The following is a 27478-nucleotide window of genomic DNA, read 5'->3' as shown; positions in this document are numbered from 1 at the left end:
AATTTGATTAAATAGCATATATATATATATATATATACACACACATATATATACATGCATACATATATCTGTGTGTGTGTGTATTTTATGTACATGTATATGTATTTGTGGGACAATGGGGATCTAGAATCTCCTGAAAAAGGCAAAACCAAGAACATCAATCTCATCTAAGCCGAGACAAGCAGTAATAAGAGACCTAGTTCATATTCATAAGGGCACTTTCAGAAGCTCCCTTCTAACCAACATGATGGAGGGTAAAATGGATCGTCCTGCTCAGAGCAAGGGATCATCCTATCTCGGCTAGGCAGACTACAACACCGACCAGGTAGGACCACGGTCCTGCTCAAAACCAATCTGATCTCGGACTCTGCCGAAGGTTCAATTGACCTCGGCCGAACCTCTGCACTGTTACGACCTGCGGCAACCTCTTCTGATGCTTATAATAACGTCCCGGGCCCGAGCTCGGAATGCCCTACTCCAAGAGCTCCTTCAACCACAGGACTATATGCCGACGCACCCCGACCTAGCTCGAGGCGCCCTTCTTGTATTCGCCGATGCGTTCTGACCGAGCTCTGGGCGCCTTTATATTCGCCAACGCACCCTGACTGAGCTCGGGGCGCCCCTTATATTCGCTAATGCGCCCTAGCCGAGCTCGGGGCACCTTTATATTTGCCGACGTACCCTGATCTGAGCTCGAAGCGCCCTTAATATTTGACGATACGCTTCGGCCAAGTTCGAGGCATCCCATCCAACAACGCGCCCCGACCTCGAGCTTGGGGCGCCCTACCGAGTAATCCTCGAAATCGAAGAAGCTAGGCCGACCTCAGCACCCGTCAAATCGACCTCACCGAATATATGATGCGACCTCTCATCGAGTTCGGCCTCACCCACGACCGCATCCACGTGCGTGCCCACGCTCGCCTACGTGGTCGTACATTACAACGTTACCGCGCTGTGCTTTGCTTGCTGGCCAACGATAGTCAAGGACAACCTCATACTGCTCCAACCATACCCCATTACACCTATCAACGCCTTACCATTTGCAGGAATGGCCTACACCATGTGCCTCAAGCAAGCTCTAGCTGCGTGCCATATGTCTAAAACTCATATCCTCTCATGATGAGGACGGGTCATACCTCCACCAATTGGACACCTCTACGAGGACTATAAATAGCCCCATCAGGTAACATTATGAGGACTTTTTTAGACCAACAAATATCCACTCTAACTTGAGCGTTAGAGGGCCCTCACCGGAACTACCAGTGAGGCTTTGTGCGGTATACCGTCGTGCAGGAGGTGGCTCCCGTTTCTCCGATTTCCCCCGGTGTGGTCAACCTTGGGCCAAATTTGAACCATAACATTTGGCGCTAAAGAAAGGATCTGAGTCGTGATCATGAGGTCAAGGAGCCACGGAGCTTCAAATGCCTCGAGTAGCGGGGTACTAACACCCAGCAACTCTATTTAAAGTCCATCCCCTACAGCGCCTACGCCGGCGGACGAAACCCTTCAGGTCCAGCCAGAGCAGTTTTACCTGCTCGCCAAGCAAGTCCAAACACTTACCACGGCTATTCAAGGCCTCCAGCAAGTAGGAACTTTATTTGTCGCCGAGCTCAACAACAAAGTCGAGAAAATAGAGCGACAAATCCAAACTCTCTAGGACCAAGTCGCGGAACGCCATAAGGAGCGCAGTCGATCAAGAAGCAAATCCCTCTGGCGCAAGAGAGATCCTCCTCGGCCTAGAAGCACAGTTTATCTGATGTCTTCCCTCCAGAAGCCCGAGAAATATGCTCCCCTCCAAAGGTTTGGGAAGTACGCTCCCCTCACATCTACCCGGACAAGGATCCTCATGGAAATCAAGGGTCGCGGCTACCTCCAACTCCCATCAAAGATGCGACCATCAGGGTCACGGAAGCGCTCGGATAAGTATTGTCGCTTCCATAGAGATCATAGTCATGACATGGAGGACTGCTACCAGCTCCGTGATGAGATCGAGGCACTTATCTGCCGAGGTTTGTTAGGTCAGTTTGTCCATGGTCAAGCTGACAGAAGGGAGCCCGAAGGACAGATCCCGAAGCCGCGTGAGGGGCAGAGCGACAACCGTCCCATCGCGGGCACCTTCAATGCCATAGCCATTTATCCCACATGCTAATGGCTCCCTGACTCGAGACTTAAGCTACTACCCTCGGATGAAACTTTAGCCCATCCAGGTTAAGGTTTTAAATCCTAGAATGTGTCATCAATAAAATTATCCTCTGAGACTTCTTTGAAGCGTCTTTGAAATGCCTTAATGGACTCGACATGCCCCGGTTGTCTCCGTGACACGAGTTATATATGTAAAGACAAATCTACAAAGTCGCCCTTCGAACTTGGCTCAGGCTGCCCTGCAGTGTCGACCGCGAGCCAAAATGCTTCGCGACTGCAGGATCCAAATCTACAAAGTCGTGCTTCGAGCTCGGCTCAGGGCGCCCTGCAATGTCGACTGCGAGCTAAAATGCTCCGCGACTGCAGGATCCAAATCTACAAAGTCGCCCATCGAGCTCGGCTCGGAATGCCCTGCAGCATCGACCGGGAGCTAAAATGCTTCGTAACTCCAGAATCCAAATCTACAAAGTCGCCTCTCGAGCTCGGCTCGGGACGCCCTTCGTTGTGTCGATCGCAAGCCAAAGGGCTCCCATGACTGCAGAAATATACGGCGACGCACCCTGGCCAAGTTTGGGGTGCCCTGTGAAAGTTGTCCATCGACCACAGGCGCCATAATTTGAGCGGGGGCGTCCTGTAGAGTCAAGAAGAGCCGAAGAGGCGCCCTGATCTGATTGGGGGCGTCTCTATCCTCGAGCTGGTTTCTACCCTCGAGCACGCTTCTACCCTCGAGCTAGTCTTTACCCTCGAGCTGGTCTCTATCCTCGAGCTGGTTTCTATCCTGGAGCATGCTTCTACCCTCGAGCTGGTTTCTACCCTCGGGTCCGCTTTTATCCTCAAGCTAGTTTCTACCCTCGAATCCGCTTCTATCCTCGAGCTGGTTTCTATCCTCGAGTCCGGTTTTATCCTCGAGTTGGTCTTTACCCTCGAGTTGGTTTTTATCCTCGAGCTGGTTTCTATCCTCGGGCTGATTTTTTCCTCGAGTTCGCTTCTATCCTCATCAACCACAGGTGCCTTGAATTGAGTGAGAGGCATCCTGTAGAGTCAGCAAGAGCCGAAGAGGCACCCTAATCTGAGTGGGGGTGTCTCTATCCTCGAGCTGGTTTCTACCCTCGAGCACGCTTCTACGCTCGAGCTGGTATTTACCCTCGAGCTGGTCTCTATCCACATACTGGTTTCTACTCTCGAGCACACTTCTACCCTCGAGCTAGTTTCTACCCTCGAGTCCGCTTCTATCCTCATCGACCCCAGGCGCCCTAATCTGAGCGGGGGCGTCCTGTAAAGTCAGGAAGAGCCGAAGAGGCGCCTTGATCTGAGTGGGGGCGTCTCTATCCTCGAACTGATTTCTACCCTCGAGCACGCTTCTACCCTCGAGTTGATCTTTACCCTCGAGCTGGTCTCTATCCTCAAGCTGGTTTCTACCCTCGAGCTAGTCTTTACCCTCGAACTGGTTTCTACCCTCAAGTATGCTTCTATCCTCATCAACCACAGGCGTCCTGATCTAAGCGGGGGCATCCTGTAGAATCAGGAAGAGTCGAAGAGGCATCCTAATCTGAGTAGGGGCGTCTCTATCCTCGAGCTGGTTTCTAGCCTCGAACATGCTTCTACCCTCGAGTTGATCTCTATCCTCGAGCTGGTTTCTACCCTCGAGCACGCTTCTACCCTCGAGTTGGTTTCTATCCTCGAATCCGCTTCTATCCTCATCGACCACAGACGCCCTGATCTAAGCGGGGGTGTCTTGTAGAGTCGAAAAACCCTGATCTGAGTGGGGGCGTCCTTGCATTTCTGAGATAGGGCTCCCTCATGGCATTCTTGCTCTTGCATTTCAAAGGGGCGTCTCTATCCTCGAGCTGGTTTATACCCTCGAACACGCTTCTACCCTCGAGCTGATCTTTACCCTCGAACTGGTCTCTATTCTCGAGCTGGTTTCTACCCTCGAGCACGTTTCTACCCTCGAGTTGGTCTTTACCCTCGGGTCTGCTTCTATCCTCGAGCTGGTTCTCCCCTCGTGTCCGCTTCTATCCTCGAGCTGGTTTCTACCATCGGGTCCGCTTTTATCCTCGAACTAGTTTCTACCCTCGAGTTCGCTTCTGTCCTCGAGCTAGTACTCTCGAGCTTGTCTCTATCCTCAAGTTGGTTTCTCTTACTCTCCAATGTCACCCCTCGAGCCGGGCTCAAGGTGCCCTGTAGTATCGAATGAAGAGCTACGAGCTCGTTCGACTGTAGGTACCCTTATCCTCCAAGATCGCCCTGCAAAACTGACCACAAGCCGAAAAAGCTCTCCCGACCTCGATCTTGAAAAAAATCTGAGGGCGACCCAAGCTTAAATCAAGCGCCCCAGTTGAAGTCCATAGAGATCTATAAGGCAGAAAGGTGCTAAAGCTTACGACAATCTCCTGCCTAAAAAGTCCCCTCGCACACTATAATGCAAAAAGAAGACCCCGAGTTCAGTTCTCGCAAAAGGTCCGAAGCAGACCTGATGCTTGACTTGGATGCCTAAAGCGCACCAGTGGACGGGCTCCGGAATAAGTGAGCTCTTCACTGGCTTTGCAAGGTCATCTTTAAGTTAGAAGTAAATGTTGAGCGCAGAGACTTGGCGAAAACTTCACACAAGGGTCCTACTATGTGTAGGCTAAGCTAGCGCTTAAGCTATACAGCTTGGACCCTAGTTAACCAAACACAAAAGCCCAACACAAAGTATCAAGTGGGACGAGTTCAAATACTTCGTCAGACTTCAAAATGTGAAGCCTTAAAAAGAAAATGTACTTCATTGATATTAAAAGGGCCAAGGGTCGAGTACAAGAGGAGCCGACCTTGAGGTCAGGCTGAATTCAAAAGGCCTGAGCGGCTTTGCAAAAGCTCAATCGACTTGGATAACCTCAGCATCGACCTCAGAGTAGCTTCAGCCTCGACAGCAGTCTCAAGAGCGGTTTCAATGCCGGCCTCAGGAACGGCTTCCGACTCAGTCCCAATAGCGACCTCGAGGATGATCTTCAGCCCAACTTCAGTAGTGAACTCTGCAGCATCCCCGTCCTCCACTCCGGCAGCTTCGCCCATATATGGTTAAAGGCCGCTGAGGTCAATTCCAGGGCAGAGCCGTTGGGCTTGATCATGATAGTTCTTAAAGCCCTGGATCATAGCACTGGTAGCCTCCTCCGCCAGCTCGTCAAGGAACTCCTTGGATTGATGGAAATTCTCGACAGCCTCCCGGGCGGACTTCCCCATGAGCCCTTCGAGTCGTTCAGCCCTTAGCCTCAGGGCCTCGGCTTCGTCCCACTGGCCGTCCAGTGCAGCTTTAAGCTCGGAGATACAGCCTTCAGCGGACGAACAAGCCCGAGCGTGCTCAGCCTCCATGTCTCGAATTCGAGCGAGTCCATCCATAATCAGAGCTTCGGCCGCCCTTGCTTTCTTCTTGGCCTTCCGCTGCTCGGCAGCCACCGCCCTCTTCTCCGCCTCATGCTGCCGCTGCCCTCTGCTCGGCCTTGCGCCACTATTACAGCAGCCGCTGCCCATTCTTCGGCCTCTTGCCACCGCTGCATGGTAGTTATTGCCCGAGCCTTGGCCTCCTGTCTCTGAAGCATGGCGTGCTCCATCCTCGACTGGAGTACCCTCATCTGCCTCCGGTAGCTAAGCATGCCAGACACTAGGATGTCGACTATGTGGAGGGACTAGCATAAAAGATAAAATGTCAGCCAAGGTCAAGCACTTACGAAGAAAATGAATGAGAAGTGGGAGGGCTACGTTACTCACCATGATGCTGGCTGAATAAGCTTAACCGGCGAAGTTGTCAAGGTCCTGCTCCTCCATTCGAGCACGATCGTGTGAAAGTATGGCACAACACATGAGCTCGTGAGCGACGTCGCCGGACTCGAGAGCCATGTCATCCTCAAACACACGACACTCAAGCTGAAACTGCCTCCTTCTGGGCTCGGAGGGAGCAGAGTCAACCCTTTCTAAAGAGGGGACCTCAAGAGGAGCCAAGGCCCCGGCTGAGGTTGGCGCCTCGAGAGGAGTCATGGCCCCAGCGGAGGTCGGAACCTTGGAAGAAGTTGGGATCTCCAGCCCGCTCTCCGACTCAAGACCTGATTCGTGTAGTCGGGTGGCCTCGTGAGCCTTCCGAGTTCGGCCGACAAACACGGCCGCCACTTGTTCAGAAGGGCCCCCTCTTGCCGCCGATGGGGGCACCTTGACCTCCACTGAGGGGACCTACTTGAGCCCAGCCCAAGCAGGGTCGGAAGCATCAATCTGAGCGAGCTCACCCCGCTCAATCCCAGAGCTAGAGGCAGCTCTGGCCCTCTTCGGCTTTCTCTCGGACCGAGCTTCGTCCAAGGCAGCCACCCTCTTCCTGTATCTAACCATCAAAGTCTCGACATCGAAGACCATCCTTGCAATTTCTAGCAATAAAAAACTTAGTTAGAATCCAGCATGGAAAAAGGAAAAGAGAAGTAGCTACACCGCCCTTACCCTCGAGACGGGCTAAGCTCATGCCGACATTCAATAAAGCCTCCTCGCTGAGCAAGCCAAGAAGCCATGGAGTTTCTTTTAGCCCGAGCAACCTGTCTAGAACGCTATGCTCGGACTGTGATAACTTGGAGAGCTTGTTATTCACCGCGGCTCACAAGAAGCTCCAGGTCGGGTTAAACCCCCACGACCGCTCGGAGGAAACAAAAAAGAATTTATCCTTCCATCCATGAATGGAGGAAGGAACATCCTGAAAGAGCTTGCGGCCTTCCCGGAAAGAGAAGTTTCACCATCTTTTGTCTGTGGGGTTGCCTTTTAATATAAAGTAACTCCGAAAGACGCTCATCAGGAGGGGCAGACCATGTGCAAGGCAGAGAGAGAGGAAGTCGATTATCATTCTCCACGAGTTCGGAGCAAGCTATACGGGGACGAGATAGTAAGCCATCAAAAGCTCGTTCACAAACCCGTATAGAGGGAACCTCAGCCATGCTCGGAGTGTTTTTATATATACCTCGATCCGACCTCTAGGTGGATCGGTGGCTCGAACCCTAGGCTCCGGAAGCTCAAGGACGAACTCAAGAGGGAAGAAGAACCGAGCCCGAACCAGGCTCAGCTCCTCTACACTAATGCTCCAGCTGGTCCCGTACGGACCTTGGTTCACCTCAAGCTCAACCTCCTCCACATCTGAAGAAGCCTGGGCTCGGGATGAACCTGTACCGAGCATCAAGGTCCTTGGCGACCTCATTGCCTTGGACCCAAAATCAAAAAAGAGGGAAAAAAGACAAGAAATTCTCCGAGCGACCGAAAAGGGATAGAATACCTATCCAAGAGTTCACTGAAGAATAATCGCCGGGAATCGAGAGCAAGGCTAGTCGCAAAGGTCGCAGGGAAGCTCCAAAAACACCCAAGGAGAAGTTCGAACACCACTGCAACGACGGCCAGGAAGAAGAGGAGTAGGGGCAAGAGGGGTCAAATAAGGATCCTAGGGTCCCTTCTAGGCCTTATATAGCCTACTACAATAGCTCTAATCGGCTAACCTAAGCGATCAAGCAAGCCGAATCTCACCGCCTGGTAGGCCCAGAAGGGACCTCAACAAATCTTTCCGGATCGCAGCACTAAAAGCTGACCATTGTAGAGGGCGCTTCGGAGAACGGGACATTAATAACTGGCCCCTCGTGTTCCATCAAACGAGGCGTTTTGGGGGACGGGGCATTATTGATTGGCCCTTTCGCGTTCCATCCAGCAATGCCTCGGAAAAAAGCGCGCACGTGGCACATTAAAAAGCTCCCACAGCCGTTTCTACTTGGAGTGACGTTCGTAGCAACCTGAGCCACCCGAGCCCGGCTCGAAGCCATCAGCCCCAATAACACACCATGTCTCCTGCCCAAGGCGCACATCTTCATTAGCACGTAGCCATGATGCAGGACAACCAACAATTCAACTATTTCCTTCATTTGAGCCGAAAAGCAACTCGACCTTGGAAGTCGGGGAGCAAATGATGGGGGGCAAAATGGATCGTCCTGCTCAGAGCAAGGATCATCCCATCCTGGTCGAGCAGACCACAACACCGACCAGGCAAGACCTCAGTCCTGCTCAGAACTAGCCCGATCTCGGACTCCGCCGAAGGTTCAGTTGACCTCGGCTGGACCTCTCCACTACTACGACCTGTGGCGACCTTTTCTGATGCTTATACTGATGTCCCGGACCCGAGCTCGGAACGCCCTGCTATGTCAGCTGTGAGCCCAAGAGCTCCTTCGACCACAGGACTATGCGCCGATACGCCCCGACCTAACTCGGGGGGCCCCCCTTTTATTCGTCGACGCGTTCCAACTGAGCTTGGGGTGCCCTTATATTCGCCGACACATTCTGACCGAGCTTGGGGCACCCCTAATATTCGCCAATGCACCCTGGCCAAGTTCGAGACGCCTTTATATTCGCCGATGCGCCTCAACCGAGCTCGGGGCGCCCCTTATATTCGCCGACATGCCCCGACCCGAGCTTAGGGTGCCCTTTATATTCGCCAACATACCCCAACCCGAGCTCAGAACGCCCTTAATATTCGACGATACGCCCCAGCCAAGTTCGGAGCACCCTATCCAATAACGCACCCCAACTTTCGAGCTCGGGGTGCCCTACCGAGCAAACCTCGTAATCGAAGAAGCTAGGCCGACCTCAACACCTGTCAAGCCGACCTCGCCGAATATATGATGCGACCTCTCATCGAGTTCGGCCTCACCCACAACCGTATCTATGTGTGTGCCCACACCCGCCTACGTGGCCGTACATTACAACGTCACTGCGCCATGCTTTGCTTGCTGGCCAACGATAGTCAAGGACAATGTCATGCTGCTCCAGCCATACTCCATCACACCTATCAACGCCTTACCGTTTGCATGAGTGGCCTACGCCATGTGTCTCAAGCAAGATCTAGCTGCACGCCATATGTCTAAAACCATCTCCTCCCATGATGAGGACGGGTCATACCTCCGCCATTTGAACACATCTACGAGGACTATAAATAGTCCCATCAGGTAACACTATGAGGACTTTTTTGGACCAATAAAGATTCACTCTAACTTGAGCATCGGAGGGCCCTCACAGGAACCAACGGTGAGGCTTTGTGCAGGTACGTCGTCTCGCAGGAGATGGTTCCCCTTTTTCCGCTCCAACTAGCAGCTCTCTCAACTCCCCCCTGGTGTGGTCACCCTCGGGCCAAATTTGAACCACAACACAACCAATCGGCATACTTCCGACATTTATATATCTTGGACAATCTTTAGAACATCATTTTCGAACATGCAAGCATAAAGATATGGGGAAAGAAAACTAATGTTCGAGCAAAAATTAAATGATCAAAAACTACAATTTCTACTGCAAATAAACCAGAAACCAGATTGAACGATGACTAAACGGTGGAGCATGGGATCTATTGCATAAAGTTTATTTATAAAAAGTTAAGAATGCTAACTAGTTTCCCTTTCAACCAATGAACCACCACTTAAAATAAGCAGAATATTATTCTTTTCCTTCGTAAGGTATGAGCATATAAGTTTGCTTGCACGATATAATGCTGCAAGAAAAATCAAAGAAACAATATAAATATCAAGACGGAAGAAAAATCAAAGAAACGTGCGCAGCGAGGATGAGTGAGACATATGGGAAGGTACAACAGGTAGGTGTTTCCCCTTTTCTTGTTGAATGTATTTTTAATGGTCGGCCAGGTGACTTCGATTGCCATTTACTTCAATTTTTCACTTTCCTTGCCCAACAAGATATATGATGGAGAGGCATGGGATTTGGTTTAAAAGTGCCAGAATTTTTTTTTTATCATAACGAGATCCTAGGGAGCTGGAATATTTTTTTTAATCCTCTGTCAGGAAGTGTAGTAGTCCTTGATTTTTGGGGAAAAGACAGAATCCAACGCCAGGTTTCAAGGAGGGGCCACGACTGCAGAACTCATGAGGGTCACCAGAGTCTAAAAGAAGACATGGCCACTTGTACCAAATAAATAAATAAATAAAAGGAAGAAGAAGACGACATGGCCACATTTGACGACTCCACGCGATGAGTGAGTGTGTTTTTTTTCTAACGATGAATGCGATGGCATGCAAGATCTAGATTCAATTCTCAACTTCCCTATATTTGATAATCTCAATGAAATTACATGGGCTCTTCTCATCTTTCTTTTAATCCTAATGACATAGGAGGCTGGGTTCAAATCTCACATTCATTATATTTCATAATTTCAGTGGAAATTTGATTGATAGACTTTGTCCATCTTTCTTCTAAAGAAATTGTAAAGCCATAAGTGGCAATAAATCGGCATTCAACCATTTTGAACAATGCGATAGAGCTGACCAAGTACAATGGCTATCTAATGTTGACCTTGTGACAATCAAATCAAATATCATTGTAGTTCGCTTGTTTCCTAATGCAACCTAAATTATCATTAGTTAAGCTCTCCTTAGAACTTTGTTTTAATAAAAACTTAAACCTTTCTAAAAGATTTTCCAATCAAGCACACTATTTCTAGTTGTATATGGAAGGAGACAGGGAACCTACTAGAACCTGGACTTACGATGGATGGATGGGTCCATAATAGTTAATACAGATCTAAATCCCTCTTTGCACTCAACAAAACATAGCCCATAAATCCTCCCATTACAATGAAAGAGTTAGCAAAGAGAAGACAGAATCACCCCACCATCTCAAGTAGACCATGCATGATACAAGGAAAAATTTTCTAGTATCATTGTCATGGTGCAAGATACATTCCCTAACTTGTTTCTTTGTGACTTCGTATGATTGCTTGATGGCTAATCCTATCATTGGATATTGCAACATATTCTAACATGCATTACTTGCATGTTGCGAATGCTTGTTAGATTTTAGTGGATATTTCAGCATAGCTAGCATGATGTAGAGCATTAAGTACTCTCTCAAAATTACACTTCCATTTGAGTTTGTACAATTCTCAATGTTCATGTTATGTCTATGAAAAAATTTTCATGATTTGTTGCAACTTTGCACACTCTTGAGAAATGCATGCCATTTGTTTTTGCAATTCAACTCCTTTACGGTGCTCATAATAATATTGCATTTTCATTTTTCTAGATTATGTAGAAAGTCAAACATATTTTACGCTACAGAGGAAATGCCCCATGGAATAATCACCCGTAAGTCATGCTTAAGCCTTGCATATTCTATTATGCAAAATAATGATTATCTTGGATCATGATCTCCATCTCTACCATTGTTTTTGGAGAAATACTTCAACAGTAAGCCCTTAGGAAAAGTGGTGCCAACCATCTGTTTGCAAAATTATATTAAACCTTCAAAAATATGTAACACACGCAAGAAGATGCCACGCTTTTTGATCTTGAAGTAATATACTAGGTCAACATGTGCACACTGGCATGGTACCTTTGGAAATAACAAAGGACGCAGGCCACCGGCCTCAAGCGTTGTAAGTTTCTAAGCCTCTTCTTGATTTAAAACGTTTTGGGGCATCCATTATTTGTCATTTTCTGCAAGTTCTTATTATTTTATTCTTGCTGCTCCTTTTCTTTTCTTAAAATCCCATGCCATCTTTTTGATATTTCGTATCAGATATGATATTTCATATCACCAAATGATAAGGAAAAAAAATGCCGTAATAAGATATAATTGATAGATGCAGATAGTACTAAGTTTTAAGCAATGATTACAAGGCTCTCAGGGTCATGATTAGATAAGAACACCTTAATGTTCTAGGGCCTCAAAATGCTGGGGGCACTTGTTCTGAAGATGTAAGCAACCATTAAGGGTACAGGAGAAACAAGTTACTTTATTTGCTCCCATATAATATTTTGTCCAACGGGAAAATGCAATAGGTATAAGAAAGCAGAAAAGGAATACTTAAACGGGATTTTAATGGCAATGACATTTGCATCCACAAATAGTGCTTGATTAATCAAACTGAGACAGCAAAATCATTTCTTGAGAAACAACAGATAACTAAGGTCTAGATATATTATGCTTGAGATAAAAGGATGTAAGGAGTTTTATGGATTTATTTAGTTAGGGAACTTATATTATATATAAATTAATATGTGCTTGGAAGTTCCATGAATTCCATTAGAAAAAGAAAACTCGCAAATCTGCTTTATATGTCACACACAAATTTTCCATTGATCTTGAATTATCTCACGGGACGCTACGCATAATATGAGAATCAAAATAGCATCCTCAGGAAGTACATCATCAAGAAAGAATGTAGCATCTAGTTGCAACTACCATGCATCAAAGCAAAGGTTAGGCTACATGAGCATCACTTGGCAAATTCTATTTCTAGCTAACAATTATGGGATTTTCACACCATGAGTGCTGGAAAGCAGAATTTTTGCTAAAATATAGTACGTGACATCAGAGCTGGAAAAGATACTTCTTTTCCTTGGCAATGAAAAATGCACCTCAAGATTAGGAAGACTTTGTTGAAAATTTAAGTGTATTACAATGCAGCACATTGGAAGAGCATCAACAATGCAAGACAAATACACTGTGCAAGGAATGATCCTTCATCTTTGGTTTCATTCCCCATTTACATTAGAGAAGTGCACCTAAAACCAACCAGAAGGAAACAAACCACCATGCTGCAAGAACAAATCCAGCACCTCATAAATGCAACAGACTCTGGAAAACTAATGAATATACAGTAAAAGAAATGCAACTCAAATTTCAAAGAAGTAGCTGTTATGAAAAAGTCCATACCACTTGACCTAACCAGCTATATAGTTTGCTGACATGCATTTTTGAATGGAAAGATTTGTCTTGAATTATCTTAATCTTGCTCTACCATCTAGCTCCACTTAAAATATAAACACATTCTACAAGGTGGTTTGACTGTAAGAATGCACTTCCCCCTTTTTATCGAAAATAGTGAATTCATTATCTATAAGGAAATTAACAGCTAATCCTGATCGTTCATTAGCTATGAAGTTAAAAGAGAACATAAATTTGGAATTACTTGCACAACATGACCTTTATGCTTTTGATGGAATCCCACACAGAATGTTGATTGTGGCCGTGCCAAAAAATACATTTATAAAATTGTTGATGTAATATTGCTTCTATCTATCAACAATCCACTGGTTTCATCACCATTGATCTAGATCAGAGTTGCATTTATGTTCTAAATATAATCATATGTAAGATATTGGACTTCTAGCATATAAAATGCATACATTAAGCGATCATGCATGTGCATGGATCTAATACATACTTCCATCTTAGGGTCTAATTTCTAATATTCTCACTAATCATATTTAGATAATTTACAAATATCAGCTCAGATCTGCTAAACCGGGGACTGTTCAGGGCATGCCAAACTGGATCAGTCAGCAAATGGGACAGCTTGTCCATCTGATTCGGTCCCAGGTCAAAATCAGCCTAAACAGGGCTGAACCATTATGATTTCGGACTGTTCTAGAACCGAACCAGGTTCAACCTTTTATAACCCTCCTTTCCCCTCTTGCAATTCCTCCTCTCACACAATTACCCTCACTATGTTTAGGATTCCGCCGCCGTCCTCGACAACGACAACTATGGATCACCGCCTCTCTTTCTCTTCTCTCTCATCAGGCTGCCACATCTCTCTCTTTCTCGCTACCATACTGCTGCTCCTACAGCCAACGATGGGTATCATGGCCTGGAGATTGCAGATAGGTCAGACATACCCCCCTCCCTTCCTTCCTCTCCTTCTCCCTCCCTCCCTCCAAATTCCAGTATGCCTCAGGTCTATACAGTACTAAACTGGGTAGCAAGCTAGTACGACCCAGTACTAGTCATCAAACCTTGTCTCAGCTAGTTCCAACTAGACTAGATGCTATTAAATTGAAATGCTTTTCTATATAGTTACTCATCAAACATGGAGGTTATGACTTCAAGGAGTTTTTGGTTTCTTGCATTTTTGGCATGGAGAGTAAATGCATGCATCTAGATCTTTGTAGTTTTCTTGGAATAACCAATGAACCAAGTACACAGTTGGATCCTAATTCTCACAAGCAGAAATTAATAAATGAAACCAATCAAGGGGTTAGCCTTTTACCAGTGGCAAGACCATCCAAAAGGGGGAAAAAATCACATGAACTATGAAGAAAAACACAAGTAAATATAATGACACTGTACTGAAATTTATTTAAACAACAGAAAAATAAGGCCAGCATTACAATCCTCACTAACTGAAAAGCCCAAGATCATACAAAATGGACTTAAGACTTGCTAAGAGTGGATGGTGGCTGCATCCTCAGCCTTTTGTAGGTAAAGGAAACCCTCTATCAAAGATGATGGCATATATGTGCAGAACTACAGACAATTTTTTCTATAGAGAAGGTTACATATCATTACCAGCTTGCACACAAATTTGCATGAAGCACTAAAAGGAATTGATGCTATCATCTAGAACAACTGAGATGGTATTGAACATGAATCCCACTAAAAAGGATAATTGGAATCACTATAGTAAAAAGAGGCTCCAAACTTTTGGATGGAATTATTGAATCAAGAAAATCTCTACTAGGCATTAAGTCCAAATGAATTAAAATTTGATACATAAGACCGATAATATGTACCTAAGATAGTAGTTGACAAGGTTCGGAATTTCAATATCGGGTACCATACCAATTTGGTAATGTACGATTGATACGCTATGGTATGCAACCCGTATCGAGACAACTTGTGCCCTTCTTTTTCTCACCTTTTATCGGTACCATTCCGAAACTGAGAAGTATGGGTCGTTACAGTACAGACGCACCCCAATTTTGAACGTTACTGGGCAATTCCGCTGGGTTCAGACCAATATGGACCGGTTCGACTCATATATCGAACCAAATCTTGGTGCCATATCAATAAGGTACTGATAAGGTATGGTACATAACATATGATAGACATACTTGGTAATCACGACATAGGTTACATGACTACTATCTTTAACCTTTGAAAGAGTCTTGATAAACAAACTACTATTGCGTACCCTAGGGGCATCAACATGCCAAAAACTGCATGAAAGTAATTCTCCACAACTACATTCTAAAATTTCCTCCAATGTCTCCAAATTCATGAATAGCACACAACACATGAGATCTTGACCTTCATGATCAGATAAATCCAAATTATCACTTGGCTATAGCAAAATTTGGCAGGCTTTTTCATGTTAAATGATCTATAAAGCAGAGAATTCCAAACTCATGCAAAATGTGAATTACATTAATCTCTATGACTATGCCACAAACAACTACATCGTAACTTTTAAAGGCATGCATTCTTATGTCATAACTGCATGCCTTGCACGTGTCTCGAAAATTTTGAGACACTTCATTCCTTGAAAGGTCTGCTAAATTGGCCTGTACCGGCCAGTTCAGCCCGTACCGTAATGGTACCGTCCGGGACCGGTACAGTACAGTCTTTGAAAATGGTTCGCACAGGTAGGGAAGAAGAAGAGGAAGAAGAGAAAAAAAGAGAAAGAAGAAGAGGAAGAAGAAGAGAAAGAGGAGAAGAAGAAGAAGAGAAGAAGAGTACCGGTTCGCACCGGGTCTCGAGCCGACCCCTTCCTGAGCACCCCGACGAGGATCACCACTCTTGCTCGCGAGAGAAGGGGGGAAAGAGGGGAGAAAAGAGGAGGAGAGAGGGGAAGAAAGGAGAAGGAAGGAGAGAACGTTTGGGAAGAAGAAGAGAAGAAAAAAAAGAGAGTGTCCGCGCGCGAGGCAGCGCGCCTGCGCGCGATTCCATGCGCTAGGAACTGCGCCGCGCGTGATTCCCCGAGCAAAGCCCGCATGGGCCATTTAATGCCACTATATGGCTTTAACGCAGATGCGCATGCATTAGTTTTTTTTTTCCTTCCATAGTTGGCCGGTTCGGTACTGGTTCCAACCGGTACCAGTCCCCAATGGTACGCCGACCGGTATCGGTTCGGCGTACCTTGATTCCTTGTCAAAAACACAACATACATTTAATCTCAAACAAAAAAAAAAATGCAAATGACAAGATAGTATAATTTGCAAATTGTTTCTTATCGTCATAAAAAGACATGCAAACTGAGCACTTGCATATATGCACCAGACATCTGCAGCAACTGTCATGTGGAATTAATTTGTTGTCAGTAGTCAACTAATTGCAATCCATGTCAAGTCCAATAACATACTGATTTAAGAAGCTATCGAGAATAACTATAATTGCAGTATATGAACGGTTGCAAGAAAGGAATGGCAGCACAAAGGCACTGCATATTGCTTTGAAAAGGTCGGGGGGAAACCAAGGGTTCTGCCATATACTACTTTGCTATCAAAATATTGTTAGAAATGTTGACATCAGATGTAGATTTAAAATTTAGGAGCAAATGTGACAGGACATTGTTCGCTAGTTAAGATGGCAAGGTGGAACAAAGAAATGCATTGCTATGGTTCACAAATTCATCCATGCTAACATCCAAGTTTGTTTTCAGAATGGATCTTATCTTAAATTTTGTTAAAGTGCAAGCTCAGTAAATATCTACTCATTTACAATTGAAAATAAAGGTCAGTCTAAACTTGCATGTTCTGTATTTTAATCCCTTGGACACCCAAATGATGCTTGATACATTTTTGAATGCTTCTATATTAGATTGGGCTTGAAAGTGAGTCTTTCTTCCAACTTAAGGGCTATGCACATTTTAATTTTCAAACTGATAAATAGATGAGTATTCATGTAAAAATGCTTATGCTTTTTTCTCAGTATCATCAATATGGTTCAAAAACAAAAGTACCGAATATTACTCATAACCATTTAAACCTCAGAAAATATTCTTCAATAGCCAGAAAAGTTGTAGCAGACCAAGAGAGGAAAGTTGAAGCCCTCAAGTAGCCCCCCTTCTTATCACAGAAATTGAATATCAGTCATGCAGTCCCATTTGACGTCCCATTTTCTGGCTGCAAGGCCTGGCCCAAGTAGTCAGTGGTTCCTACCGCTCCTAGTTCTCACGCTTAGTAAGTCAATTCAACATGCATTTATAAGTACACCTCAGAAATTTTATAGAACTTCACCAACTTCATGAAATGAAGGAAATTCCAGCCCTATTTTACCAAGACCTGTCAAACAATAGACAAATATATTCAACAATCATAGTGTCGACACACTACTTAAATTTGAAATAATTTTTTTGTCAAATACTGAAAGGAGAATCATCAACTATCAACAATTAGCCTTCTCTATCCTTTTGATTAATTCGCTGGAAGCTTTCTGAGATACCATATTATAGAATTGCCACAGTACAAAAACTCCATAGCCATAGAAAGGGTCCTCTTATATCTACTTCAGGATAAAGTCAACTGCTAATTTTAAGACCCAAACATTTTTTTCACCTATTATACCCCTGTTAAAACATCTTCACCAATATAGCATTCTCTTAACCTGCCCCACCAGTAGAAGTCAATCAAGCTCTCCCTCCAATAAAGGATTACTTGTGCTACTAAATTCAACCATATTTTCCATTTGGAGTAGGATGCTTGCACTGCACCAGTTATCCTTCAGCACACCCGCCAAATGCATGAGCTGCACCAGTTGTTCTTCATCACATCCTGTGAATGCAAGATCAGAAATAGAATCTGATAGGTGCAATGTTTTGACTGTCCTTCAGCCACAAGCTCCATTGCCACAGCTATGAGGAATCGCTGTCTAAAATTGTCTATGCCATGTTCCCACATACCGCCTCAACTGGTTCGCTGATCACATCTAAACGTAAGATATTATCACAGACTATAATTGTCATTTTTCTGTGCATGTCAACCATCCTCTAATTCTTGATTCTCTTTCTTAGAGACCATCTAAACCCCAACAGGCCTCTTTTTGAAGGAATTTTCATGGTCATATCAAGATGCACTCTTCTTATCAGTTATCATGTGTCATCTATAGCAACATTTTACTCCAGAAAACAGCTGAACCAACATTATATTTCAAAAAGTGGTGCCATTTACATTTCCATATTTTTCACTTGGCAAGTGTCTAAGCAAAAGCATCTTTATCTCAAAGTACATATGGCCAATCATCATATAATTGTCCTTTAACTCCTAAAAATAATGAGTCAGGTTTAATTGACCAAGTTTGTTGCACTAGTTGTTAACCCATTGTAGACCATAAATTGTTAGGTCACATCCAATACCAATTAGAAGGCTGTGTTATTGCACGATGAGTAACTAAAGAAAGAAGTGTACACAATTCCTCAATTAACTTGCAAACCCAAAACCTCAATAAGATTTAAATACATGTTGGTAGAAGGCTTTCTACGGAAGATTGGCACTCATACAGTTTAAAAAAAATTAATATACAAAGTAGATGAAAAACAAATCATGGTTCGTGCAGATCACTAATTCAGAAACATAATTATACCAAACATATTGGCCCCCCATGGAGAAAGCAGGATTTAGAGGGAACTACAGATGGCCCAACGTATTGGGGGAATCAATATTAATTTCGGTGGCTAGACAAATTAAAAAGTTTCAATGTGATAAAGGACATATAATAAAATACAACTGACCTTTGACAGATCATAGGAGAGTATAGGCAGCCACGTTACATAGATGAATGGTCATTTTGCTTTAAAAAAACAAAAGATACAACTTGTTATCAATGTTGATAATTGTACTAAGTAGTTTACATTAGTTTCTAAGATAAGATTCTACCAACTTGATGTATCATATTTCTTCCCAAAGTATCAATACATAATACAGAAGTGAGATTCTTCCAACAGATGCATAGTACCTTTTTTCAAAGATAAAAACATCCGATCAGAGTTAAAGCATGATCATTGTAAAAAAAAAAAAAAAAGAACTTACAGCATTCACCTCCCACCTAGAACCTCCATCCATTGCAACACTTCTATGAAATTTGTCCATAAATATAAGCTGCAAATCAATGACAACTTCCTATCACAATGATCCGATGACTTTTAGCAAATGCAACTGCATTTTGAAATCACTTGACAATAAACATTTATAGCAAAAAGGGACAAATCAGAAACGGTCTCTTGTGGTATATAATAGTAAATTCATAACCCAAAGTGTGTAAACTATAAAATAAAAAGAAAACTGCAATAGAGTAGCTCCATATGGTAAGCAGTAAAAATTTCAGTCACCAAGAAACATGTGAGCAGAATATTGAACTAAATACTGCAGCAAAAAGATGAACCTATCATTATAAGATTGTTCTGCAAGCCAGAACATAATAATGATGTCCAAGAATGCAACTGCAAAAAAAATGAGATGATCAACGACCACAAATAGTATAAGAAACAGACTGTTTCACACAATTAGCATACATAGAGCAGAGAAGATATGTTTATACCTGCAAACATTCTTAGAGGAATAAAATGGAAAAACTCCAGTTGTTAAATCATCTGAAAATAGGATCATAAATAGAACCATAAAGGGTTGCATACCTGGATCCATGGATTTGCTGAACGATCAACGCTTCTTTTCTTTCTCCCTCTTGACCCCTGTTCAAACACTCGGTGATGGAGACCGATTTTGTGTTCACGTTATGGGCAGAGGGTGAGACCCCTTCGAATATCCTACCATCAAGGATATTATGCTTCCACTTCTCTAGGAGACAGTTACGGTAATCATCTCGTAACTGACCACGTTGTGGTCATGTGGGTCAAAACCCAACATTCTCCCACTTGGCCCATATGACCATACTTTGGTTAGAATGATATAAACATTAGGCGCGCATCATTCTAATCCACAGTAAGTTGGGTCATCATAATACCATAATTAAACAACTTACTAATACGAGTCAAGGCGGTTCCACATCAACATAATGACATAGTTCCTTTCAAGTACTACAACACTAGCAAATTATTTAACCACAGTCCATAAATGAGAAGTATCTTTAATGGTCAAACATTATGTCTTTGTCAGAGACAATTCCTGTAATCATACATTCAAACCCATACATATACATATATTTGAAGAACAGGAAAATCAGAAACATAATCAATTATATCTAAGTGCCAAAGAAATAAACATAATACAATCCTCAATTAATATCATGGATTACAACTAAGACCCATTCTTTCAACATGCTCTTTAAAAGTCTTTGGTTGTAAACCTTTTATCAAAGGATCGGCAATCATGAGCTCTGTCCTCATATTTTCTATAGACACATTTTGTTTCTGAACTTCCTCCTTGACAACAAAATATTTAAGCTCAATGTGCTTGGCACCATTAGAATATTTGTCATTTCTGGAGAAATGGACGGCTGCAGTATTGTCATAAAAGATTCTCAGCGGCCTGGCAATAGAGTCGACATCCCAAGTCCCGAGATGAAGTTATGCAACCACAAACTATGAACCGTGGCGTCAAAGCATGCCACAAATTCTGCTTCCATGGTGGACGAAGCAGTGCTTGTCTGTTTGGCACTTTTCCATGAGATTGCTTCTCCAGCTAATAGGAACAAATAGCCAAACGTTGACTTTCTACTATCCACACATCCAGCAAAGTCTGAATCCGAATAGCCAATCACTTCAAGGCTATCTGACTTTCTATATGTAAGCATGTAAATCTTTGTTCCTTGCAAGTATCTCATCACCTTCTTTGCAGCTTTCCAGTGATCCATCCTTGGATTACTTTAGTATCTTTCTAGCATTCCAACTGCAAAACTGATGTCCGATCTGGTACAGGTCTGAGCGTACATCAAGCTACCAACTGCAGAAGCATAAGGTATATTTTCTATCTGCTTACGTTCCAATTCATTCTGTGGGCATTGCATGAGACTAAACTTATCCCCTTTCTGAATTGGAACAACACTGGCTGAACAGTTCTCTATACCAAATCTCTCTAGAACTCTATCTATATATGCCTTTTGAGACAACCCTAACAATTCACGTGATCGATCACGAAATATTTCAATGCCTATCACGTAGGTTGCCTCATTCATATCTTTCATTTCAAAATTCTTTGAGAGAAAAACCTTAGTTTCATACAATAAGCCAAGATCACTACTGGCAAGCAATATATCATCAACATATAGGACCAAAAAGATAAACTTGCTCCCACTGACCTTCAGGTATATACACTGATCAACAATATTTTCCTTAAAACCGAAGGAAGTGATGGTATCATTGAACTTGCGATACCATTGTCGGGAAGCTTGTTTAAGACCATATATTGACTTCTTTAATTTGCAAACCATGTGTTCTTTTCCCTTTAATGGAAAACCTTCCGGCTGGTCCATATAGACTTTTTCATCTAAACTTCCATTCAGAAAAGCAGTTTTTACATCTATTTGGTGCAACTCTAAATCATAATGTGCAACCAAAGCCATAATGATTCTAAATGATCCTTTTTAGATACAGGAGAAAAGGTCTCTTTATAACCAATGCCTCCTTTCTGAGTGAAACCTTTGGCCACTAGTCTGGCTTTATGTCGTTCAACATTACCCTTTGAGTCGAGCTTGGTCTTAAAGACCCACTTACACCCAACTGTCTTACAACCTTCGGGCAAATCAACGACATCCCAGACTTCATTCTGATTGATCGATTTTAACTCATCTTTCATGGCATCAATCCATTTAGTAGAATCAATACTTTCTATGGCTTGTTTAAAAGAAACCGGATCTTTTCTTGTCCCTATATCAAAATCAAATTCTTGTAGATAAACCATATAATCATTTGGAATGGCAGATCTTCTTTCTCTTTGAGATCTCCTTAATGTCATCCCTCGTGGTTCTTCTACAACTTGTTCAGTGGTGATAACTTCATTATGGAGTGTTTGATCATTAATTTGTTGTTCATTGTTATTAAACTGTGTGACAACTGTAGGAACAACAATTTTCTTAGAAGTCATGGGTAAAGGGACTTGCACCCTAACTTCTTGAATTTTCATATTTTGTGGTTTATCACTCCCACTGGTTTCACCATTCTCAATGAATTTGACATTACCGGTCTCTATAATTCTCGTACTATGGTTAGGACAGTAAATCCTATACCCTTTGGATTTTTCGGAATAACCTATAAAGTATCCACTAATCATTCTAAAATCCAATTTCTTTTCATGTGGATTATAAATTCTGGCCTCCGTTGGACAACCCCAAACATGCAGGTGTCTTAAACTCGGTTTCCTTCCTGTCCATAACTCAAAGGGAGTTTTTGGAACTGCCTTACTAGGAACCCGATTTAATATGTATACAGCGGTCTTAAGGGCTTCCATCCACAACGATATGGGTAACGAAAAATTACTTAACATACTCCTAACCATATCCATAAGTGTACGATTACACCTTTCAGCTACTCCATTCTGCTGTGGCGTTCCCGGCATAGTATATTGGGCACGTATACCATGCTTTTCTAAGAGTTTAGCAAATGGGCCAGGATGTTGTCCTGTTTCATCATACCTACCATAATATTCACCATCTCTATCAGACCTGACAATTTTTACCTTTCTATCTAATTGTCTTTTAACCTCAGTAATGTATACCTCTAGGACATCCACTGCCTGAGATTTTTCATGCAACAAATAGACATAACCATAACGTGAAAAATCATCAATAAAGGTGATAAAATACTTCTCTCCACCAAATGATGGGAAGTCAAAAGGCCCACAAATGTCTGTATGGATAATTTCAAGAAGTTCTTCACTTCTCGTGGCAACTTTCTTTGTGTGTTTGGTTTGCTTTTCCTTAATGCAATCCACACACATACCGAGATCAGTAAAGTCTAAGTTTGTCAAAATCCTATCCTTTACTGATCTCTCTAACCTTTCTTTGGATATATGACCCAATCTTTTATGCCACAAGTTAGAAGATCTTTCATTTATCAGGTTTCGTTTAATTCCAACATTACGATGCAAGGTCATAAGAGTTTCAGCAAAATAATTATCAAGATTTACTTTATATAAACCATCACACAAAACACCAGAACCAAGGAAGACATTGTCTTTGAAAAGACGCAAACTACCATTCCCAATTTTAAAGAAATATCCTTCAACATCAAGTTTAGAAACAGGAATTAAATTTGTAGAAATAGAAGGAACATAAAGAGTCTGAAGCAAATCTAAATGACAACCAGTATTTAAAAACAAACGATAGGTTCCAACAGCTGTTACAGGAACTCTAACCCCATTCCCCAAAACGATAAAACTCTCATTTAGATCTTGCATCTGGGTTGTAAGGAATCCCTGCATCGTATTTGAAACATGAACATTAGAACCTGAGTCAAACCACCAAGTATTAGAAGGAACTTCAGTAAGGTTTGATTCAAAACATACATAAGCCAAAGGCTCACCTTTCTTTTCAAACCATGCCTTGCGTTTATGGCAGTCCTTCTGATAGTGTCCCAATTTCTTGCAAAAATGGCATCTATCTTTGTTTTGTTTCTTCTTATGAACCTCAGTATCATGATGAGGCTCTTTACCCTTGGATGGTCCACTCTTCATGCCCTTTCTTGGCTTCTTCCATTTCTTCTTGGCTCCATGACTTACAAGATTGACAGAATGATGTACTTGTTGCTTAAGTCTTGTCTCCTCTTGAACAAGCATACTGGTCAATTCATTCACATTCCACTTATCCTTAATAGTGTTATAGTGAATTTGAAATGATCCAAATTGAGGAGGCAAGGAGTTCAAAATAAATTGAACTAAAAAGGATTCATTCACATCCATTCCAAGAGCCTTCAGCTTAGCAGCTATATTTGTCATTTCAAGGATATGCTCATGCATCCCACAAGTACCATCAAATTTCATGGTGGTAAGCTTAGCCATTAATGTCCCAGCCAGAGACTTATCAGCAGATCGAAAACGTTCTTCCACAGTTTTCAATAATGCTTGAGCACCGTCACATTCAGGAAGCGTTGACTTGATATTGTTCGCTATACTCATCCGCATAAACATAATGCTCAATCTGTTCGATCTTTCCCAAGTTTTATAAAAAGACCTTTCTTCCGAGCTGCTCAAATCAGTAATGTCAGCCGGTTTCTCAGATCGGAGTGCTAAATCAAGATCCAGAACACCTAGGTGAAACTGGACTTGTTCATTCCATTCTGAGAAATTAGTTTCATTAAAGATCGTAACAGATGAAGCTTGCGAATGAAGCGAAACAGGAATTGATACTGCAATAAGAAAATTAACAATAAGAAAATGCTTACAACATTAACACTTTGAGTTAGCAATAATGATGAATAACATAAACAGTGTTACCATAATACGCCTTTGAGTAGTAATTATGAAACACCAAATTACTATTATGGTGATTCCCAATTCACCTAGGAATAATTAATGATATAGGTCCAAAATTCAAATAGGTCTGTTGCCTTTGAGCATCCAATACCTATTAAATCAAAGATACTCATTAATTATCCTAACTCAGCAAATCAATCATTTGAAAGTGGTGCACCTTTGGGCCAATCCATAATATCTCATGATTGAAAAACTGTAAGTCATAATTTGCAAAGTCACTATCTTAATACCTGGGATTAGAGTATTTGATGACTTGATGTCTATTAAACATTCTAGTTGGGTTACTTTGGTAACTACCAAACTATTTCATAATATAGACATCAAAATAAAATAATAACATTGCACATGATTGACAATTCATAATATGACATTAAAATAAAACTTGTATTTAAAATTTTACTAATCTACACAATTAGTACATGTGTCATATCATGCTATCAAGTATACAAAAATGTAGAATAAAAGACAAATTTTTTTTTTATCACATTACCCTACAAGGACCTCTGCATAAATAATATATTCTACAGGGACTAAATTATCATATTTTGAGGACCTCTGCATAAATAATATGCTTTATAGGGACTAAAATAAAATATTTTGTTTCTTATAGCCCTGGAAGGATGTCAGCATAAATAAAATGTTTCATAGGGGCTTAACAGAAATAATTTCATCTTTTAACAACCCTCAAAGGATTTCAGTATAAATAAAATATTTGACAGGGACTTAATAGAAACATTTTCATCTTTTAACAGCCCTCTAAGACTTCAGTATAAATAGAATATTTCACAGGGACTTAACAGAAACATTTTCATTCTTTTAACATCCCCGAAAGGGCTGTATGCATAAATAAAATGTTTCATAAAGGCTTAACTGAAAATTCCCTTTTTATTGGCCAAATGAATTCGGGTTTCGGGTCGAAACCCAAAAACCCGAACCCGTTATGCCTGTTATGCCCATTATGCCCTTTTAAATGCAGACGGGTTACCGATTTCGGGTTCGGGTCGAAACTCATGCCCAAAACCCGTTAGAACATAAATTAATTTTTTTTTTAAAGTGGGAAGAGGAGACGGGTTGGCCCGACCCGTCTTCTTCCTCTTTTAGCGGCGGGCTAGGGTTTCGCCGAACCCAACCCACCTGCCTCCGATCTCCGGACGGCGAGGGCCCGCCTGCCTCCGGTGGACTCGCCGCCCGATGGCGAGCCCACCGGCGGTTGCACGCCAGCAGGGGCAACGCCGGCAGGCTGGGGTTCCGCCGAACCCAGCCCGTCGGCCCTTAGGAGCGGCGGGCGGCGATCATGCCGCCGGACGAAGTGCCGCCCGACGGCGCCACCGGGATGGGCCTGACGCCGGATGAAACGCCGCCCGACAGCGTCACCCGGGCGGTCGCGCCACCCGCAGGAAACCACCGCCCGACGGTGATCATCCGGTAAGTGTTTCTTCTTCCCCTTTTTTTTATTGGGTGGGAGTGAGGCCATGGCCGGCGGCTACGCTGGATTCTTTGTTGGCTCTCGGCGCCATATGCCGGCCAGATCCGGCGTCAGCAAGGTCAAACCCCGGGTGGGGTTGTTTCTCAAATCCATGGATCCGGCATTGGGGTTGCTTGGCCGGCCGTCACAGGGTCAGACTATCCCAATGCCTTGTCCCTGCAGCCGTGGAGGACTGTCCATGGGACTGTCAAAATAGGCCTTTTACCATGATCTGGTTCTACCCTTTACCGTGATCTGGTTCTAGGATGAACCAGGCTCTGATACCACATGTAAAACCATCAGTAAATAGGATCATAAATAGAACCATGAAAGGTTGCATACCTGGATCCATGGATTTGCTGAACGATCAACGCTTCTTTTCTTTCTTCCTCTTGACCCCTGTTCAAACACTCGGTGATGGAGACCGATTTTGTGTTCACGTTATGGGCAGAGGGTGAGACCCCTTCGAATATCCTACCATCAAGGATATTATGCTTCCACTTCTCTAGGAGACAGTTACGGTAATCATCTCGTAACTGACCACGTTGTGGTCATGTGGGTCAAAACCCAACACCAGTAATAAGCACCATCAAGAAGGAGACTACAGTAAAAATAATTTAAGAAAAAAAAGAAAAAGGAATTGCGAAAAGATCAGATGATCCGAGACCATCAATACTACAAACAAACTGATATTAATATTAGCATATATTGAGTAGATGTAGACACTACTAGCAGTTGTAACACTAGACCATCACATCCGAAAATTCAGACAAGATTATTCCTTCTGAAACTAAATCTCGCTCCAAGAAATTTAAATCAGGTCAACTATTGTCTGCCAAAAACCCTAATTACCGAATCAGGCAAAAGAAAACAAAATAACAAAAGAATCCAAAAATTTCAATAATTTTCTAACGAGAGATATCAAGAACGATCTCAGTGTCTAGCATCAAAGCCCTAATTTCCCCATTATAGCTCTAAATCTCAAAAAAAAAAAAAAAAAAAAACAGGAAAGTCCATTGAAATTCAAAAGATAAGATGGGGAAATTAAATTTTCTTGCGTAAAATTTATCAAGAAAGATACCACCAAGTGCCAAGAACGATGGGAGAGAAGGTCAGGAACTTATACCGTGACCTAAAGAAGAGCTCTGTATGTCACCAAAAAAAAAAAAAAGAGCTCTGTATCCATTATGGCGGGGAATCGATACCCTGACCCAGAGAAGACCTTTGCATCCATGATGACGGGGGCGTCGGTCATGGACGGGAGGGGGAGCTTCGGGGGGCAGGAAGAAGGAGCCCAATCCGAATGCAGGAGGGAGGGAAAAATTCGAGCGGATGATAGTGGAAGGGACTTTTATAGGACTACAATGCGGATACGGCGTAAGCCATACACGTTATTGCGTATATACGGTAGAAGGTCTGTTACGCGCGAGACGCAAGGGGTTCCGCGTCCACGCGTAATTATGGCATACGGTATAAATCGCATAAAAAGAAGATTTTTTTTTCATAATTATCCTTCTCAAATTTAAATTTATATAGATACCCTCGCAAATTTATATTTATTTTTGTGCCCTCGTGAACACTATTTTTGCACAAATATTCTGATTCTTCTAACACCATTAAAAAAAAAAATTATATTTTTTTGTGCCCTCGTAATCATATTTATTTTACTTAAAAAAAT

At 42.9% G+C, this 27478-nt stretch overlaps 1 long non-coding RNA gene across 1 annotated transcript; it reads right to left on the bottom strand.

Annotated features, from left to right (window-relative positions):
* Nucleotides 1–12558: 12558 nt before the first annotated feature.
* LOC149768367 (uncharacterized) lies at nt 12559–27066 on the bottom strand. Its single transcript, XR_016399519.1, has 2 exons — nt 26927–27066; nt 12559–19010 (listed from the first exon to the last, which is right to left on the bottom strand). It is a non-coding gene; the product is annotated as an uncharacterized LOC149768367 (long non-coding RNA).
* Nucleotides 27067–27478: the final 412 nt, after the last annotated feature.

The sequence above is a fragment of the Phoenix dactylifera genome, chromosome 2 (genome assembly GCF_051530095.1).
Source record: "Phoenix dactylifera cultivar Ajwa chromosome 2, Ajwa_hap1_PhDact_Kaust_v1.1, whole genome shotgun sequence".
Lineage (NCBI taxonomy): Eukaryota > Viridiplantae > Streptophyta > Magnoliopsida > Arecales > Arecaceae > Phoenix > Phoenix dactylifera.
This window is presented reverse-complemented; position numbering and strand designations above follow the sequence as displayed.